The 20,171-nt window shown below is 30.8% G+C and overlaps 2 long non-coding RNA genes across 5 annotated transcripts; one reads left to right on the top strand and one right to left on the bottom strand.

Moving 5' to 3' along the window:
• The first annotated feature begins 39 nt into the window (after window positions 1-39).
• Window positions 40-4,484, top strand: LOC141459818 (uncharacterized). The gene is made up of 2 exons (XR_012461628.1): window positions 40-407; window positions 832-4,484. It is a non-coding gene; the product is annotated as an uncharacterized lncRNA (long non-coding RNA).
• Window positions 4,455-19,611, bottom strand: LOC141459817 (uncharacterized). 4 transcript variants are annotated; one of them, XR_012461627.1, is made up of 6 exons: window positions 19,597-19,611; window positions 18,703-18,779; window positions 7,879-7,997; window positions 5,487-5,650; window positions 4,749-4,834; window positions 4,455-4,497 (listed from the first exon to the last, which is right to left on the bottom strand). It is a non-coding gene; the product is annotated as an uncharacterized lncRNA (long non-coding RNA). The 4 variants fall into 4 exon arrangements; XR_012461626.1 differs by lacking the exon at window positions 19,597-19,611 and adding an exon at window positions 19,282-19,296; XR_012461624.1 differs by lacking the exons at window positions 18,703-18,779; window positions 19,597-19,611 and adding exons at window positions 13,743-14,426; window positions 14,525-14,539.
• Window positions 19,612-20,171: the final 560 nt, after the last annotated feature.

The following is a 20,171-nucleotide window of genomic DNA, read 5'->3' as shown; positions in this document are numbered from 1 at the left end:
GATCGATAAAATATTTCACCCTTTGGCGCCAAGGTTTGTATAAATGTTTAGTCAGGATTTAAAAGTAAAATGTTTTGTATACTAAGGTAGTAAATAAGTGTAAAAGGAATTTTTTTTGGTTTTCTTCATTTTGTTGGCTGTTTTCTAGGTGGATCAAATTTTCGTTGGGGCGACATGAACTTGGAAATATTTAGTGGAGACTGTTGATTGTTTTATCATTCCCGAAATATTACCTTAGATATTATCAAATCACAAATGCCTTTAATTCTCATGTTTCAGATTTTCATCTTTCGTAAGATGTAGGGGGAAAAGTTTAAACAGGGAACTTCGCTAACTGCATGCAAAATAAATTATTGTATGTTTTATAAGCTTTGCTATTTTGCCGCGAACGTGTTATAAAAGGCTTGGTAAGTTTACTTTTTGATTTAATACAAATTTTGGATTCTCTGAAAAGTGAACTGTACATTGATTGATCAAAGTTAAGTGTAACATTGCCGGGATGGATGTTATTATTATAAAGAAAACAAATTTTAATAATGAACTCTTCTGTGGGTCTAATTTATAAAGTGAATGGACGTAAACGTGAAATCTTGAATCGTTCTGATACAGAATGAAAAGTAGGTGCAAAGATTTAATGAGTAAATTTCTTTCCTATATGTTCCCTTATGTAAATTATGCTGAAAATAGTTGAATGTTACATTTAAATTAGAGATCAGTAATACTGGATATGTTCTTGAGTTTGATCGCAAAAGAAAAGGTAAAACATTATAATCAATAAATTATTTGAGCAAGAAAAAACTCATGTGATGTTTCATTTGATTTTTTTTCCAGGCGCCTGCCAACTAGTCAACCAAAACTGCTAGCTACAAAAAACAAGCCAAAAGGTAGAGCTGTCATTCTGTTAAAATCTCAGTTTATTCGAGATCGTTGTTACTCTAATTTCTGATGGCACCGTTTTTAAGAGTGAGCGGAAAAGTGAAAGGAAGCAGTTAACCTAGTCGATCCTCTAAAAGGAAGTCAGTCAGGAAGTAACTTCTGAAGTGTTCTCAGAATGGATGAAGGAACGTGTGCCAAAGCTACAGAAAAGCCTCATGATTTTTATTGAATTAATACAAGTTTATGTTCCTTCATATTTATTTATTGCATTACTTATGTATTTGAATAATTTTTAAAACCATAATTTTAATTTTGGAAGCCATTTTCATATTGCAAAGGGCTAGTTGGATTTCTTTTTTTTTTTTTGCAAAGAATGATATAACAAAATACCGCAGTATGTAAAATTAATAGTAATTACAAAACAAACTCTTCTTATTAGGGAGGAGTTTCGACCAGATTTATTTATTTTCTTGTATTTGAAGCGCGTTATCATCAGAGTTATCGTCGCCCGAAGCTTTTTTCGGTGCATGCCGGCCTCCGGACAGCGTTCCTCGCTTCAGACAACACTGCCCGACACAGATGTAATAGGCGCCTAGGAAGAGAAAATCTACGGGCTAGCAGCTGGATTCGGACCCGGGATCTCCGCGTGGGAATCCAGTATTCGCTAACCAATCAGCTAATCCCTCTCTTGATTTTTTTTCTGTTAATGTCATTATTACTATCTGTAAATCATCTTGTTCTTAATTTTGATTTTTCATTTGAAGATGAATTTATAAGCAATTATTAAGTTAATGCTATAATTCTTGTAAATGGAAAGTGGAATGTATTAGATTTTCCGAAAGCTGAGGTATAACTAACGTCAATGTATGGTTACTTCAATTTGTTACCAAACTCATTAAATATCTAGCGCATCATCTAAAACCAATATCTTACGTGTACTTTCGTTCTTTTACAAGATGGGCCTTTATTTACTACTGCTGATTGTCACCTAAATTCGCTATCAATTACACTGCGTAAATCAGATTATTTTGATTCGTCTGCTAATATTTACAAACGTCTAAAATAGTCGGTATTATCCACATTGCTAACATCAATCCCAAAGATATATAAAAACAACTGTCTGTTGCTGTTCGTTTCTCTTGAAGAATCTTTGAAAGTCCCTCGCTAGAATCCTCCTAGTTATTTTATGGCAGACGAAATCCAACAGTGTCTATACGCAAGCCTCAAAGCCATTTAGAAGTCTTCGTCTCAACCGTGGGCGTTTCAAATTTCCGATTTGAAGAACCTCGCTCTTGCTAAGTCTTCGCAAGAGCAGAGATAGGTGTTATCTCTTTCTCATCCAAGCAAAACCTGAAATTTTCACCTCTAGCCATTTCCAATACATTCATATATCTCTAAGCCTGAAGTGTCCTCTTAACAGAACCAACTATAACTGTGACAGCCATCCGGCCCTGATTCAGCAAGTCGGGTGTATTTTGATCCTCAAATGTAGATTTCCGCTCCTCTTTGGCCTCTAGGGGGAGGGGACTATTTCATCAGGCCTACAGGTTTAGTGGGAAGTTTGAAATGTGTATTTCTTTGACTGTTAAGTAAAAATTGGAATTTTATTAAGGAATGTTGTATTGATATGTAATATATATATATAAAAAAAAAGTAAAAAGTAAAAATAAATGAAAATAAAAATTTGGTAATTTACTTTATTCTAAAAGCACTAATTGCTTACTTAAACAAAACAAAACAAAAACTCAAAAGATAATAATAACATGATTCACTACTACAATATACTATTTAATATTTCAATTATAACAGAACGAAATTTAATTTTATATCAAACTAATTGAATTTTAATGTTTAAAAAAAATATCAATGAATTATATGAAACAGCTATTTTATTGCTTTCTAATTGTAAACTTAAAACTTCTTAATGTAAATTATAAATCCTATGTGCTAGCAAATTGGACTAAAAATAATAATATACCATTTTATTGGTGTTATTCTCCAGGCAAAAAAAGTAAACGATCTTAATAAAAAGCATTTAGTGATTTTTATCGTTCTGGAGTTAACAAGTTAGTCAAAAAAATATTGAAATTCAAAGAATTGTTGGTTGAGGTGAATAAAAATGAGTATAACTCAGCGTTTAACCATTTGGTGGTAAATACCTTAATTGATCTAAATAAATAAGAAGTATGTGCTCAACTGGCTGAGAACGATACATGCAACTTTCAATGTTTTACGCGGTACTGGTTATTTTGAAGGTATTATTAAAACACAAAACATAATTTTAAGGTTTAAGCGAATCCATTCCTACACTTTCGCTCATCGTCACCATGAACGCCTTATAATTCAAACTGGCTATATGAAAGCAGATATATATCGAAATAAAGATAATGATGAATAACAATGATAACTTTGAACACGAGGGCACAGTTTTACAGCCCAAGATCAGTTCATGTATAAATACCGCGATTCCCTTGTTTATCCCGCTTTTTAATCAGAATTTCAAATGTTAACAAACTAGGTTTTAAACAGTCGCAAGTATGAGCTCAATTCTCCACCGTTTTAAAGAATAGACGTCAATTTTTTGTGAATGTTCTTCAAACAGATGGGATACTTTCTAGTTGTTTATCTAGTTGGTAATATGAACACATACTATACAATAAAAGTTCAGTATAATTAAGTAAATACTCCAAATAGTTTTAAATATAAATATACTATTTTTGTTCAACTCACTCAAAAACTATTACATGGAATGGTTGAATTTAAAATTAAATTTTATCAAACAAGGTGAGGTTGGAACAAAAAAGAAAATGAACAAATACAATTACTTAAATAATTAAGAAAAACATCATGCTTTTTTTTTTTAATTTTTTGAAATATTTTATTATTTTTTTGTATTTTTATTTGTTTTACATATATATTATTAATATATATAATACATAATATTTAATAATTCTGTTCACAATAAACCACAAGTCACCCGTCTCTTTCATTCATATCCATCTTTAATACATTATATTATATATTTAGATTTTTTTTGTTAATAGCAATAAATTTATGGGCAGGGAGATAATTAATAAATGTTTTCTTTAAAATACAACTAAATTTTTTTTATGTTAACAACTTATTAAGAACTTAATTAATAATTTTGTATTTAAAGTAATTTCACTGAACTTATTCACCTTAAAGTTCTCATAATTTTATCTCTTTAATTATCCAACAAAATCACAACAAATCCACATTTGTAAAAGAAAAGTGCAAAAAAAAAAAAAAAAATAGCTTACCTGCAATAAGTGGAAGTAGTAACTATAGAAACGCTATTTAAAAAATCACTATTAAAATTTAAAATTGCACTTTCTCCGTTTATTTTGAAATTTTTTTTCAAGATTAAAAATTTTAATTAATACGATTTATATTTAAATTTATATGTGAGGGTAATGTCTGTGAGTGTGTTTCCTTTAGTGTGAATTTCTCATAAATTAATTACAATTATATTTGGTTTATTAAATTAAACAATAGCATGTCTCATATAGAGATTTAATGTATCATTGTTATGTGGTAATAGTTCATGACCTGGTGGCAGTATTGAGAAGCCAAGATACATAAAAGTGCGCACCAACTGGGCTGAAACAGATATTATCGAAATATATAAATATATTTTTTAATTCATTTATATAAACAACAAACGGTTCTGTAAAAGAGATATTGTTAGAAGGAAGTCAAATGATTTGGGCGAAGGAAACATTGTACTTTTGACTCCTCTGATCTCTTTTGCTAAAGAAATGCTCAGGGAGATTAGGAGAATTATCGCAAGCTAGAAAAAGTTCTAAGATCACTAAAGATTATCATAAAAGCTAATGAATTAGATTAAATACCTCTGTCTGGGCGATCCTTCTTCAAACATACGATGATGTCTGTGCATTTTAGTACTTCCTCTGCATATTCAAGCAGGGTAATAAATCTGTAATTAGTAATAATATAATGTAACATGTATAATGTATAAGTTTTTCAGAAAGAATAAGTAACAGTACTGCAGGCACTGAGTACCTAATGTCCTTGCAATAGGAACTGAGGACTGGCTGAAAGTTTCGACTCGTTGGAGAAGAAACACGAGAAGTCTATCTTTCTATCATCTAAGTCTAAATCTAATCAACAAGAACAGGACTGCTATATGTAGAGGGTGGCAAAACAGACCTCTGAATTGCGATGAAATAGGGTCGACCCCTTCGCCATCTAATTGAAACTTACATCTACATCTAATGTTCTAGATTAAAGAATTACGGGTAGAATAAAATCAGATATTCATCTTCCTATAAATTTTGGAGAATTGAATTACATAGTACCATTTTCTTACGTGTTAAATATCTATGTAATCCAGGTAAATCAAGAAAATGACTAAATTGCGATTTTCAGATATTTTTTTGTTGCGAACGAAGCATCCATTTGCATTCAATGCGATAGCCAACTTATCGAGAATGCTGTTAATACAGGAATATTGAATTTTAAATAATGTTTTGGGCCTACCAAAACGATTAGTATGACAATTTAAATGGAAGTAATGTATTTATAAAGGAATAATTTTAAAAACTTCTTTTTTCAAATTTATTACTTACGCTTCTTTGGATCCATCAGGAAAAAATGAAGGACGAACTTGTATGTATAATCGTTTTCCAATAAGGAGAGTGTCCCAGATGGCCTCAGTTTGTTCTGTAAGCTTTAGTTCAAAGGTTATTCGTACACTACCCCCACGTCCAGATGCCTCAAACAACTCAGTTTCCTGCACAAATATTGCTATTATTAGAAACTTTCTAATATTACCAATTTCAGCATTAGTACACTAATAAAAAAATCTTAAAGGAAAAATGGCAAAGTAATAACAAGAGAAAAACAGCAAATATAAGGCAATAAACTAGATTAAAGTTTTATTTTTAGTAAAATGAGTTTCGCAGCTTCCATTTCCGGTCAAGTTAGCTTTTTTTCAGCATTCTGAATTTCCGGCCGAGTTTTCTCTATACTGACAATAATCTGTTCTAGTTACTTACATGGTTCACAAAAGCTTGTGGCTTTCGATATTCTTTACGTAAAGCTGACAAACAGGAAGATGGCGGCGGAATATACACTGGAATGTACCTCGATTAAGAATTGTTTTAGATCAAGCGAGTTGAAAAAAAAAAAAAAAAAACCAGGTCGCTCAACTAAAAGAGAGAGAGAGGGAATGTCTTACAGCCAGGTGAAGGTAGCGTGCCTTACAGATCTGCTGGCTCATTAGAGCACAAGTCTGTGAGCAAGTGATATCTTTTAGCATTGGGCATCTTTGATCAAAAAATCCAATAACTTATACAAAATTACTGCTTCTTCCTAAGATATTTTTAAAAGCAGTAAAGAAATGCACATATTTTTCAGGGGGCTTTACGTCCAACAACCAATTAAGTGTCGTGCACGGAGGCGACTAGTAAATCCAAGGCCTTGCACCGGGAATCGAACCTATTACCGCAATAAATATTAGCTTTACAGGTCTCGCCTATAGCCGGACGGCTACAGTGGCGCCTCTGTGAACTATATTCTTCAGATTATCTAGAAAAATTAAGCATTTGCCATAAGATTAAACTCTTTAAAAAGTTACTATACTAAATTAATGAAACGAAAGGAAACAATACAATCAATCTGACAAGCTCTACTCTTTCTTATCGATCAACCTATTTTTACGTCATGAAAAGTATGACGTCAATATTATATACATCAATATCAAATAAATATATATATTTAAAATAAAAACCTGCACCGCTTTTTATACAAATATTTGTTTCCCGTATAAATGCTGTCGAAAGCTTTTTCGAAATCATCAAATAGTAATCCCTAGATATTATGTATTTGTATGTATAATGTTTAATAAATGGCTATTATTATAATTATTTGTTTCCCATTCTTTTGATTTATTCCTCAGTTTATAAGGGTGATTTAAAATTGAAATATAAAAGAATTAACTTTAATTTTTAATTGTACGCTAAACGAATCTTTTTCTAAGGATGATTACCTCGCTTAGTAACAAAAAAAAAAAACAACACTTGATGAAGGACAGTGGTGATAGGAAGGATATCTCTCCTGGTAAACACTTCCTTTCTCCTTCAACTGATAGGAGGAACCAACGCGATCGTGACAACATGGAATATTTACCGGAAATACTTTTTTTGTGAGATTTCTTGAACACGCAAAAAAAAAAAGAAGAATTTTAGGGTGTTTATTGCCCTGCGAACAGATTGTACTTGTCTCTCCTATCGGCAGTGGGCAAGTTCGCTATCTTTTCAGCGCTCCATTCTTGGTGGAAGTAAATTTGTAAAATATATAAATTGAGAAAGAGATGGAGAAGGCAATGCCGAGAAAAAGACCAGTAGCATTCTCTCACTAATACCTTAAAAAGAAGCGACTACATCTTGAACAAAACATTCTATTCTACTCTTCTAGCGTTATTCTCATTAATCGAGTTGAGCTCTCTAGTTATGCTATTCAGCCATATAGTTATAATCTTAAATTTTATTAGTTCCCTAGGTTTTATTATTTTAATTAATTATTTTAATTTCTTTCGTATTAAGTTAGTGTAACGCTAGTCACAAACAATATAATATTTAATCTATCTATTTTTCTTACTAGCCATTTCTTAATCATAAATTACCACTGGAAAAAGCTTCTTTGTGGAATCACTGTAGCTAGTATCAAGCCCAATTACTTCTAAGCCCTGTAGCTTATCCCAAGAATGAAGAAATTCTCTGCGGAATTGCAACTTACAATCCCAGAAATCTTTCAGCAACAAAAAAACTGAATATCAAAATAAATAAATAAAACCAAGTAGCCTGAAGCAAAAAAAATGGTTTTTTCCAGGTTAGTCCAAGAACTTTGGGATTCTACTCAATTATATCTAATTGTACATTTGTGGTTTGGTCGTACGTGCTGGTTAAAGTCAAGGATACATTCTAATTAAAGTAAATATTAAGTTATGTCTATAGTTACTTGTGGTTTGTTGTGATTTTGAAGTTGGATGTGGGGGACATCAGGAGCACCACAGAGGCCCTGTGCCAAGCTGCACCTTGTAGTGGGAACCTGAGGCTTCTTCTTCCATGATGCCGGCCCTACAAAAACATCAACACTCATTAAATTCAAACATAAATATTTGCAATGGAAGCAAAAAAACAAAAACAAAAGTCTAGACTGGAAAGAAATGAATAAAAGCAAATATAGTACAAGTATGAATACAATATAAATCCAAGAAGAAGAAGAATATGGTGCGGCAGAAGATGTATACGCGGTCTGAACTGATGCAAGAGGTCAGAAATCTGGTGTCAGGGACTACCAAAACGATTAGTATGACAATTTAAATAGAAGTAATGTATTTATAAAGGAATAATACGGAGAGGTTGATACAGAGCGAGCGAGTAGAACTCCTAACCATATATTGTGTACTTGTGGAGCTCTAAAACTGTCACTATTTTTCCCCTCCATTAATCTATATAAAAGAAACCAAGTATGATACCCTCCCAAGACTTTCTTATTAAAAATGTCGTAATAAAATGGTCCTGTTCAAGGATGGTGACGTAAAAGTTTCACTAAAATCAATTTCCAAATCAGTAAATAGAAAGAAAAATTTACATTTCTAGTCCATATATTATTAACTCTCTATCCGCATTAATTGTGTTCATTTTTCAAGATATAACAAAACATATTTTAGTAAGACAGGCCTCACCGATTCATAGATAACTAAACACGTCTAGGAAAATGTTCGAGATAAAACTTAGAACTGAATTGATTAGAGTAAGACAAAGACGTGGAAGTGTTCTCATTTAGCCTTTTTGTCAACGGATACCATTTTTAATTTCTCTCACTTTACTAGTGTAAGAGGTGTGTCGATTTTCGATATCAAGTATTCAGTGGAAATATTCTTTTTAAGGTGTGTTGAGTGCAAAAAAAGTAATCTTTACACATTTTGAATTCATTTAAACATGTGTATGGATATAAACACCGTTATTTAAGAACGAAAAATATCAAAATGTTCAAATAGGATATATTCCCTTAGGTTTTAACTGAGATTACATAATAAGGTTTTGATCAGTCCGTTAGCCGGTAGTACACTTTACAGAATCGATTCTGCATTTGTTTTAGATTTAGCATCGATTTTCTTCAAACTTGTACGAATTGTATGCAAATAGATCTGTAACTATTACTTAAATCAAAAGAGGAAATTTCGATTTAGGCACTTCTGAAAGAGGGGCTTCTCTCTGAAGTGTTGCCACCTAGTTATATAAGAATTAAATGTGGAAAATTAGTACCTCTAAATGAATAATTGTTTCAACATTTTAAGGTGTTCTAGAAAATAACTTCTACGACTTTCTTGAAGCTTTGTGTACTATTTGTATGAACTGTAATATGTCCATTTGCGCAATGCAAGCTGTACAATCGACTGAAGCAATATTCTCGGTTGAAATAAATTTAAAAAAAGAAACTTTTCGTGTAACCTTTGTTTTATAACAAGGAAACAATGTTAAAAAGGTTATCTTCAATTTGTGGCAAACTGTGAAGGTTAGCCGATTACGTTGACCCTAATAAAACTCAACTGATGTCGGCCACTGTTAACTGGTCTCCATTTAGTGCGGTCAACTTTTAAGAAATAAGAAAGAAAATTTACAGAATTGCAAAGATGAAGTTAATGCATGATGTCTGCCTTAAAAGTTTCACATCATATCAGCTTCACGGCAAAAAAAAAAAAAGGTGATACCTAATGAACAATACCTACTACAATTTACAACAATTTTCATATTAATTTCCCAGATAACATGACCAAAAGAAACTAATAAAAATTTTCAGCAAAAATACGGCAAAAAATAATTCTTAAAACATCAAATTGTTTAAATAACTGCATCATGTTAAATTTAAAATGTTTTTTTCATTTTACAGTTTTCTAATAAAACACTATTCCCAACGGTAATGAGGTTAAAAAAACACAATGGTTATCAATGTTTTGAAGGTTGCGCTAAGGTTATCGGATAAAATTTCGGATATTTTAATATCATATCAAACACTTTTTCTTAAAAATTTCTTTAAAAAAAAGGGTTGCTTCTGGATTTTTATTTTTGTAAAGAATTATAACAGAAATTGTAATGCGAATGGTAACTAAAAAAAAACAAAAAACATATGTATAAACAAACCTTTTTGAAACTTTTTGCAGGAAAATTTATTTATGTAAGTAATTATGTGTGTAAAGTTAGGCATCTGTCTAAAGTGTCTAATTTTAGAACCATGTACAATATTATCAGCTGTACCACATTAAGGGTCTTTAAAAGCATTGCTTTTGAATTGAAAATAAGTTACATAGAAAAGTTTCGGAATGGTGTACAATGGTTGATTTTTTTTAAATATATACAGTCAAATAAGTTTACACGAAATACAGTTCTTGTTCTCGTTCTAGACTCTAGTTCGCTGATGTCAAAACTGCTTCACACGTACATCATACATACACTGGGCCAAAAAAGTCTGTGAACACTAACCTAAATTTTATTACTTTTATTATTATCTTATTAGAAACTTCTTTTATTTTCAAATGAGATATACTATTCGATAGAGAGAAACCAGAGTTTTCATTTTATATTCAATCTTTTATTTTTGTTCAGCAGGAATATCACAATTAAATGTTTAACAAAACAACACCCCAAACGAATGCAAAAAAAGTCTGTGAACACTTTGCAGAAATAAATCATTGTTACACATTGTACGTGAATTATAAATTTTAAAAACTTGTAGGACCTCCTATGTTCCTAATCACTTCCAACAAGCGAGCTTTCATCGATCCTAATAATTTTGTGGTCGTCAATGTTGGAATTTTATCCCACTCTTCTAAAATAGCGTTTTTTAGTTGTTCACGGTTTCTTATTCCTCGTTTATTTATTTGGCGGCTGATTTCATCCCACAAATGTTCTATTGGGTTAAGGTCTGGCAATTGTGGAGGGGTGTTTAGGCGCCAGAGTGTATTATTTAAAAGCCATTCCCGAGTTTTTAGTGCGGTATGTTTCGGGTCATTGTCTTGTTGGAAGACAAACGTTCCCTCCAACCCTAATTTTTTTGAATTTTCTTTTAAATTGCGTCTTAATATATCCACATACACATATTGGTCCATCATACCATTAATTAGATCTAACTTGCCCACTCCTTTAGCACTCATGCACCCCACACCAGAATGTTGCCTCCCCCATGCTTAAAAGTAGGCTTCATATTTTTCATTTTCATAGCTTCATTTCTTTTTCGCCACACTTTTTGTCGTCAATCAGACCCACATACATTGAATTTCGACTCATCTGAAAAGATTACGGTTTCCCAGAAACTAGAAAGCTTAGAAACATATTCTTTCGCGAAATCCAATCGGCGGTTACGATTTATTTTATTGATTAAAGGTTTTTTCCTCGGGACTCGACCGCAATAATCGTATTCATGAAATTTATTTCTAATTGTCTGTGGTGTTACGCTTACACATAACCACTTGATAATTCTTGACTGATTTTTTGAGCGCTTGTCCTGGGTTCTTCTCGAACAGACTTCAGAATTTGCCGTTTATGAAAGGAATTAAGTTTTGGTGGCCGTCCACTGCGTGGCCTACTAATCACATTTCCGTACTTTTTAATTATATTATGCACCGTTAAAGGGTTTTTTTGAACTATCTTCCCTATTTCTCGAATACTTTTTCTTTCATTTCACAACGTCACAATAAGTTCTCGAATTGGTCTGGGAACTTCCATATTAGTGGTTAAATATGTACTAATTAGATTATTTATTCACAGAACTGACTGTAGTGGTTTCTACAATGCAATAGAGAACTTTCAAACTTTATTCAATCGTTTTTATGTTTGTTATCTTAATGTTTTTACATATTTATACAGCTGTTCACAGACTTTTTTTGCATTCGTTTGGGGTGTTGTTTTGTTAAACATTTAATTGTGATATTCCTGCTGAACAAAAATAAAAGATTGAATATAAAATGAAAACTCTGGTTTCTCTCTATCGAATAGTATATTTCATTTGAAAATAAAAGAAGTTTCTAATAAGATAATAATAAAAGTAATAAAATTTAGGTTAGTGTTCACAGACTTTTTTGGCCCAGTGTATGTATTAATGTTGAATCAAACTACCTTTTTACAAAATAATTCTGAAGTTTGTCGTATATTTTAATGACTAAACTACATATGTTACAGGAATGTCGTGAAACTGTTCACACTAGATTAATTAATTACGAAGTGCCTAGTTTTTTAGGCGAAAAAATCTTTATATAATTATAAAATGGTGATTATGGCTCGAATATAGGCCACGGATAAAGAATTCGTGTGAGGCATGGCCCCCACCCCACCCCTTGACCACCTTCCTGTGCATCGATCTGAACTAAGATATTCTGCCAGCTGTGCGCTACCTTTAATTTCAATTTAATCTTGTATAAAGCTCCGGTGCATATGTAAATTTGTGAATGCTCTGGTTGAAAGCAAAGTTCTTTCCATTTTCAACATTTTTTTTTAGATTCTTCTTAAATTCTTTACTTTTTTTAAAAAGTAACAAGGGAAAGAAAATGTTCATTTTCAAATTTAACTGCCATTTAAACCATTATTGCAAGAACCAATAAAAAGGCCAACTAGAATGTATTGGTTATACTCAAAAATGATAGGTTAAAAAGAAAGAAGGTTATTGCTTTATTGCACATTAACTGGAAGCGTGGCCTCCAAATTACGTATAATCTAATTGCGTAGCTAAAATTGAATTTAATCTAAATAAAAAGGACGCTCAGTAATAACTTACAGCCACTACTGACAGCATGTTTTTGTTTTACCTTTTGCTTTTGTTCTTAAAAGATTACCAATTCGGCTGCCAACAAATTTATTTATAAGCATAATATAAGTTCGAGACACTTGTTTATTTTGTTTATTTATAAATGTATATTGGCCGTTATTATTGGGGTAAATTTCTTTTTCTATTAAAAAAAAACAAAAAAAAACTAGAGGATACTTTCTTAGAAATATATTGTCTAAATCAGAGTTAGTTATATGGTAGGAAATTGAAGAAAAACATTTCATTCGATCTGTCCCGTATAGGATACATTTATGAAATGGGTTACCAAAAGCCCTTGAAGAAGGTACAATCTTCTAAAAGTTCTGAACTTTTACTTTTAAAACCGATAACCAAGAGTGCTTCCACACTAAAAAACTACGAATGGGGCCTGACAGACAGGACGTCGTCAAGGGTGGCGTATGAACGTAAGAAGCAAGCGGAAAGCGAATAGTTGGATGAGTAGCGTTGATATAAGACACAGAATTTTGGGGAAGGTGATCAGTAAAGGTGCCCCTCTCCACACTGCTACATTCTCCTAATACAATTTCATAGAGGTCAAATAAAAGTTGTACATTTACTTGGGTGCAATTAGTTCGCCTGTTTTTTTTTTTTTTTTTTTTAGAAAACAAATCGTCCCAGCTGTTTTCTATAAAACGTAAAAAGAAAGTGAAAAATCAATTAAATCGATTAATCAATCGATTAAATTGGCTTTTCTTGTTGACGATTTTGACCATACTGCTCATTGTTAGATCTCATGGTAGCATATAAATCAATATAAAGTGAAATTGGTGCAATTTTTTTCGTTCTGCTAATTTCACATACATACACAAATATTAGATATATAACAACATACGCTTGCTGAACCTAGTTTTTATACTAATTTAACCTAAAAACTGCCATTTTGTGTGAAAACTGAAAATCTAAAAGCAGAATGATAAAAATTAATGTAAGAATACCAGTGATTAAGTATATTTACTAAATAAAATATTTTTGATAAACAAATAGTGAACTCAAATTACCTGGACGTGGGACTAGACAATATCATGTCAGTAAAATTATTACTGCAAGTAGTCCAACTTGATTTTATCACTGGTATTTGAAAATATTGTAATTTTCCTGGCATTGTTACTACTTTTTTTTTCTGTTTACAACTTATTGGGAAATGAATTGAAGATCACACTGTTTTGCTGCACGGTGAAAGTACTTCTAAATTACTAATCTAGTTTGAAGCTGTCGTAATACTGTCATACACATGATCACCAATACACAAGCAAATGTTATTGTGTGGCAGTTTGCTGCTACAAATACACGCTGTAAGTATACCGTGCAAGGTTTGTATTGCCAAAATATAAAAGAACTGTGTACAGTGTGTTAGTTAACTACAACAACAATCCCTAGCTACAGTTATTGTGTCCGAATCATCTACTAACTCCTTCTCTTAGGAGTGCACACACTCGTATACTCGTTATATATTAAAATCTGTTATTTTTTTTTGTTATTATATTCTGGGAGATGGGTGTATGTATAACCCCCCTCCTTCAAGAGCAGCCATTTCTCCCATTCTCTTGTCTAAAATATACATTTTCAGAAATACATCGGTACTGTCTCAGACTCATTCGTTCTATGTTATGGTGGAATGATTAATTGCAGTCACCATCTGTATCCTTTGCTTTTTACAATACTTGTTGCAGTTGTAGATATTACTAATAAAATGAAAAAATGAAAAGAAAAAAATCATCTTATAAGTCCTATACTTATATTAGAAAAAAACAAAACAATAAAAGAAAACTAATTGACATACGTCATTAAATTGTCACTCCCTTCTTATGACGTCTGAGAAAAGATGGTCAGATCTAAACTATTTAATAATTACTTTTTTGTATAAAAAAAAATTATTGCTTTGACATTTTCTGATCAAGAACAAATAGCCCCGTATGAACGGGGCCCCTCCAAAAAATAAGAGAGCCACTGATAGTCCACTAATAAAAAGGATTTAAAGATTTCCTCACCAATACATTACCAAGTAGGAAATAAAATATGGCTAGTATTGGCGGAAGGATCAAGAAAGTGGCAGAGATACTGCTAACAATGCTTTTTTAAACCTCATCTTTTGCCCGGTGATTTTTTTTACCGAAATTCTCATTTGCGGACTTGAAGATTTCAAAACCAAAATTACTTCTAGTGGTAGCAACTGCATGCACCCAAGACTAAAAAGAAAGCAAAGCAAAAATGATAAAAGCTGAGAAGTGAATAGAAAGAACGCCACATCATCACTGGACTGAAAACCACAAATTAAATACATCCTTGACAGTTAATCAAGCAAAAATTAACCATTAATTTGCCAGTGCATTCTTTTTACTCTCTTTTGTAAAAACTCTTCGCATCAATTTAATTGCAAAAAAGTCTAAAAGAGTTTTGATACAAAGAAATTTCCATTGTAAGCAATGTGGAAAGAAATACATTAGAAATGAGGAACATTTTCATTGCTTGCCCAGGAAGGTGCAAGTGCATTTAATATTCTACTCACTAGCGATCAGCTGTTTTCTATAAATATAAATAAGTAAGGTGTATTAATTATAACTTTATTTTCACTTTTGAAAACTGTTTTTAAAAACATAATTATAATTTTGTTTTTAGTTCGATAGAAAAGAATCTTTAGGTTAACTAGTTTTTTATTTTATTTTGTTAGACTCACGACATCAAAATGCGTATTTATATTGTATAGGCGATTCGGAAAATTGCAGCCGACTTGAATGTTTCTATTACTGCAGACAACAAAATTGAAAAAGTAATAACCTTAATTGAAACATTTTTTCTACTAGACCATTTAATTTGTTTTCCACTTGAATTATTTTCCATATATACGGTAACATAAAGAGAAACAATAATTTTTAAATCAATGAAAAGATATTATTTGATCATAAAAATTGTATGTGAATAATGATAACTTGAGGGTGATTATATTTATTACTCCACCACACATAGAACTCTTGTTATCGCAGGAAAAAAGATTATTTCTTATCAGTTTTATTTCAAGGAAGATTTTCAGCATTCTGTTTTGAAAACAAAACAAATAACAACTTACATAACCAATGGAATAGAGCTTTAAAAAAACATTGGAACCCATTTTTTTTAACAACTCTACTCCATATTAGGTAATGGGCGAGCGAACATGCCAAATTTTTGTATTAAAATTCAAGTATTAATTTTAGAAAGGCAAAAAAAGGTATTTAATCCAAAACGATATCAAAAGGATTAAGAAAGTAGCCTTTTAAAACCCAGAAATATCTAAAAGATTCTGTCAAAGTGATTTAATTTTAAGCCCAAATTAGTGTGTGTCTCTCTTCGGCTCTAATTTACATATCCAAGTCACGATCAATAAAAATCAATAAATTGTAAACCTTTAGTGTTTAAACGAACGATAAACACACTTGTGTGTGTGTGTGTGTGTGTAATATTGAGAATAAAATTAATTTTGTTGTAAAAAAAAACAAAAACAAATGCCCACATCAAGTTTTAAAATCTGCTGCCATATTTATAATATTTCTGCCATAATGATAACCTCAAGAAGTTTCTAATGGTTGGAGTGCGTTTGCCTTGAAAGATTGGTCAGCTTCCTTTCAATAACGGTCTGTTCTATTTCTCCTTACGTAATTTGTTTTTTTAATTCTCGGCGATCTTTAATTTTATTTTTTTTGTCTTCTCCTTCTTGGTAAACTATTTATGGTAAGCACACGCAACATTCTATTTCCTTTCCTTTAAATCAGTTACTACTTGTTCTCTAAATTCTTCATTAGTTAGTTGGCTTGCTTTTATAACCTAGGTTATTGTTTCTATTTTCTTTTAATGAGTTATTTTACATCAGCACATTATTTCTCCGTCTTTAGTTTGTACAATTTTTAAGAAAGAATTACTATATTTGTTTTTATTAAATTGTGGCACATGAATAACGGTAAATCAGAAGTAGTTTACACAAAAATTAACAAAAAACTCATTCTAACCATTAAATAAAAAGAAAGAGAAATCGATAATTTTTTCGATGTTGGACTTTTAACCGACAGTATAAACTCTATCCATTGGTGTTAATTTAACAGAAAATAGTTTAGTGTGTTCCCTTAATCTTCGTTTATCACATTTACGTACCTTTGGACTTCAATATACCTACTGAGTCATATAGCGTTTCTGGTCAACTCGCCCTAGCAACTAATCTAATCAATCTTTTGGCGTCCCTCAAAAAGAAATCTAGTCTCGAAATATCAAAACTGAACATTTTTTTTAAGTAAGATAGACTCGTACACATAAAAACTCTCTCGATGTGTGTGAAAGAGACCAATTCGTAAAAAACACTGAGGACTTCCGGCAACTTGAACAATTTTCCGGTTATCTTCAAAATCTAAATATCTGCACTTCCTATTTTTTTAAACAATACGAAGCAGATAGATAAATTGCTTATATCTCCTCTTGTCATCAATAAAGATCCTTGGATTACGCAACATATTTTTATATTAATTTTTATAACACTACACGAGCAATAAATGGGGATAAATAAAAAGGGAGATAATACATGCATGCGACGATTATTCTCGCAATTATAAAATTAGAATCTACAGACGCAATAAGCGTGCTATTTACATCACACATAGGTGTAATTTTTTTTGCTAATACTGGCATCAGCTTTTTTGGCAAACAAAACAATTGGTTGTATATACATATTATTATATATACTAACTTGTATAAATTCCGTAAAATTTGAATAGATATCTTAAAGAATTTTAACACATTTTCCTTTGTGTACGATGAGTGATTCAATTAAAAAAAGTTAAAAAACTAAATAAATAATTTAAGATACGCGTTTCTTGAAATTTTTCTTACACGAAAAACATTGCTTAAGCAAAAATATGAAGAACTGCTGCAACTATTTGAAAAATCTGATGTAAACATTTTCATTACTTTCTTTTAAGAATCAATTTCGAAATTTGAACTTACATATTTTGTCAAAAAAAAAAAAAACAACTTTAACCATATATGATTCGTTTTTTAACATTGATCAGCTTGTAAAACTGAACATTGCACTGAAATGGTGTTACAGATAACCTACTTCATTATTAGTATTCTTAAAATTTAATGCTTCTAAAACGCCCTAAAATGAACTTCCCTGAAAAAAACTATTAAAATGTAAACAACAGAACTACGTGGAGTAGTGCATACAAAAATTTAGAAGTAATATATGATCAATTTTCGAAAAAGTTCAAGGAAAGTGAAAAATCCATTCAGTATGATGGTACTTACGAGAAAGTTTTCTTACAACTAAAATTTTATCAACCTATTTAATCCTTCCTTAATAATATGCAAATAAACAGGGCCTTAAATTGTATTCATTAGACAGAAGCTGTCCAATCTCCCACAGGTTTGTATGAAAATCGAAAGAACCATTTTCGAGAAAACTTCTAATTTAGGAAAATGTCTACTGCCTAATAATTAAAAAGAAAAAGTTCTGTTCAAAAGAATCAATCCACAACCCAATTTCACAAATAAAAAAATCACTTAAACTATATAAACACCAAAGTTAAGTGCAATATGAAAATGATAATATAAAATTAACTTTTAAAAAAATAACACAAAGTAGTTGGGCTAGTCAACAATTAATAATAAATATTTCATGATGGGTTAAAATGCCTAACAAATCAATAACGATAGATTTCAACAAAGCACGGCAATTTCTACCAGTCAACATAAAAAAAACTGTCTTGCTATGTTCGCGATTATCGCACACCAATTTCCAAAACAAAGGCCAGAAATAGAGAATTTAGTCGCATATTTCTAATGAATTAAAGAAGAACATTTGGTTGGCCAATTACTGAACACAACCTAAATATCGCGACGTTTATTAAAACTTAAATGAACATAATATCATTTTCAGTGATTTTTTTTTGTTTTTGAGATACAGAACACACATTTTGAAAATAAACTTTTTCTTACCCAGGGAACTTCAAGATGGATATTTCTGATGAAGGAAGAACTTTCAATTCAAGATATCATTATTGTAAGCATGTGAACTAAAGAATACGTCGTTCAATAAACATTTTACAGTTACATATCTAATAATCCTAAAGCTAAATATTTAAAATTACTTTTATGGTAACTGATCTAACTAAAGCACTTCATTTATTTGAAGAAAAAAACACAATAGTGTCTGGCACTATTTCTGACATTCAAAATTACTGGAGTATAACGCTACCAATTAACGCATCGATTATGAAAAGAATGCTACGCTTGTAAATAATGTAAGTCGCTGATAGTGAGTATATGAGTGAATCAATTAAAAAAGTTTAAAAATAAATAAAATAGACTACTTCAGATTAGTTGTATTAAACAAAAGATAATATACTTAACGATCAAGTTTCAGTAGTTTAAGTAAATTAAACTGCATTATTGTAGCATTTTTCAAAGAAAAACCGCTACAAACTCCGAGAAATAATTAAAAAATTATCATTTATCATTCAGTTAAAATGGAAAATTCCGAAATCGAAAAAAGAGAGATAAAGGAGGATGAAGTACCAGATATTCCATTAAAAAACTAAATTTTTCAAAAACAACTTGTACCACACATATTAATACCATAATCCCATTTAAAATTACAACTTTTATTATAACTACGTAATTTTTTTTTTTTTTTTTAGAAAACTTAGAAATAACCTCCAAATCTCTCAAATACTTCGTGTAAAATTTAATAATTATTTTTGAATCTCCTTAACATTCAAGAATAAGTTTGACAAATTCTTAAATATTGTGACTGTTTAAAAAATTATATTATAAAAGTAAGAAATCTGATATCAAAACGACTTGAAAACAGATTAAGGGTCACTTGCTTACTTGAATTGGGGTGGCATTGCTATTCTACAAGGGGAAAAAATCAATACATTCTTATGAATTGTATAATGGGTTTGTTTACTTTCCTTAAAGAAAATTTTAAAGATTTTTAATTCCAAATAAAATATAAAAATTACTGAAATACCAAAGAAACTTTCTAAAATGGTGGTTACAAGTTCCTGATATGATAAAAGCTTAGAATTTGCTTCTTTTTTTTCTACTTACGTAGTTGAAATAAGTCCTGGCATATCGTCTAAGTAAATCTCTCTGTTTTTACTACTCAAACTCAAATTACAAGAAATACTCATAATTTTTTGTTGAAATACAATTAAAATTAATATTACACTTGAGTTTACTCTGATACAACTGACTTATCATTCCCGTCTTGTGTTGCTAAACACCAATGGTGACCAACTCTTACGTCATTTAAAAAAAAAAGATTTGATGTAAGGTTGGCCAACTTCAGAAAAAAAAGTAAGACTTTCAAAAAAATTATTTTATATAATTAAATTTTTAATTAGAATTAATATATTAAAGGCAGTAATTGACAAGTACAAAAATAGGAATTCCTAACCATA

This window comes from Rhodnius prolixus, unplaced genomic scaffold (assembly GCF_049639745.1).
Source record: "Rhodnius prolixus isolate KJV_2025 unplaced genomic scaffold, Rpr scaffold_23, whole genome shotgun sequence".
In the NCBI taxonomy this organism is placed as follows: Eukaryota; Metazoa; Arthropoda; class Insecta; order Hemiptera; family Reduviidae; genus Rhodnius; species Rhodnius prolixus.
Note: the sequence above shows the minus strand (reverse complement) of the source record. Positions and strands in the feature narration are given on the sequence as shown.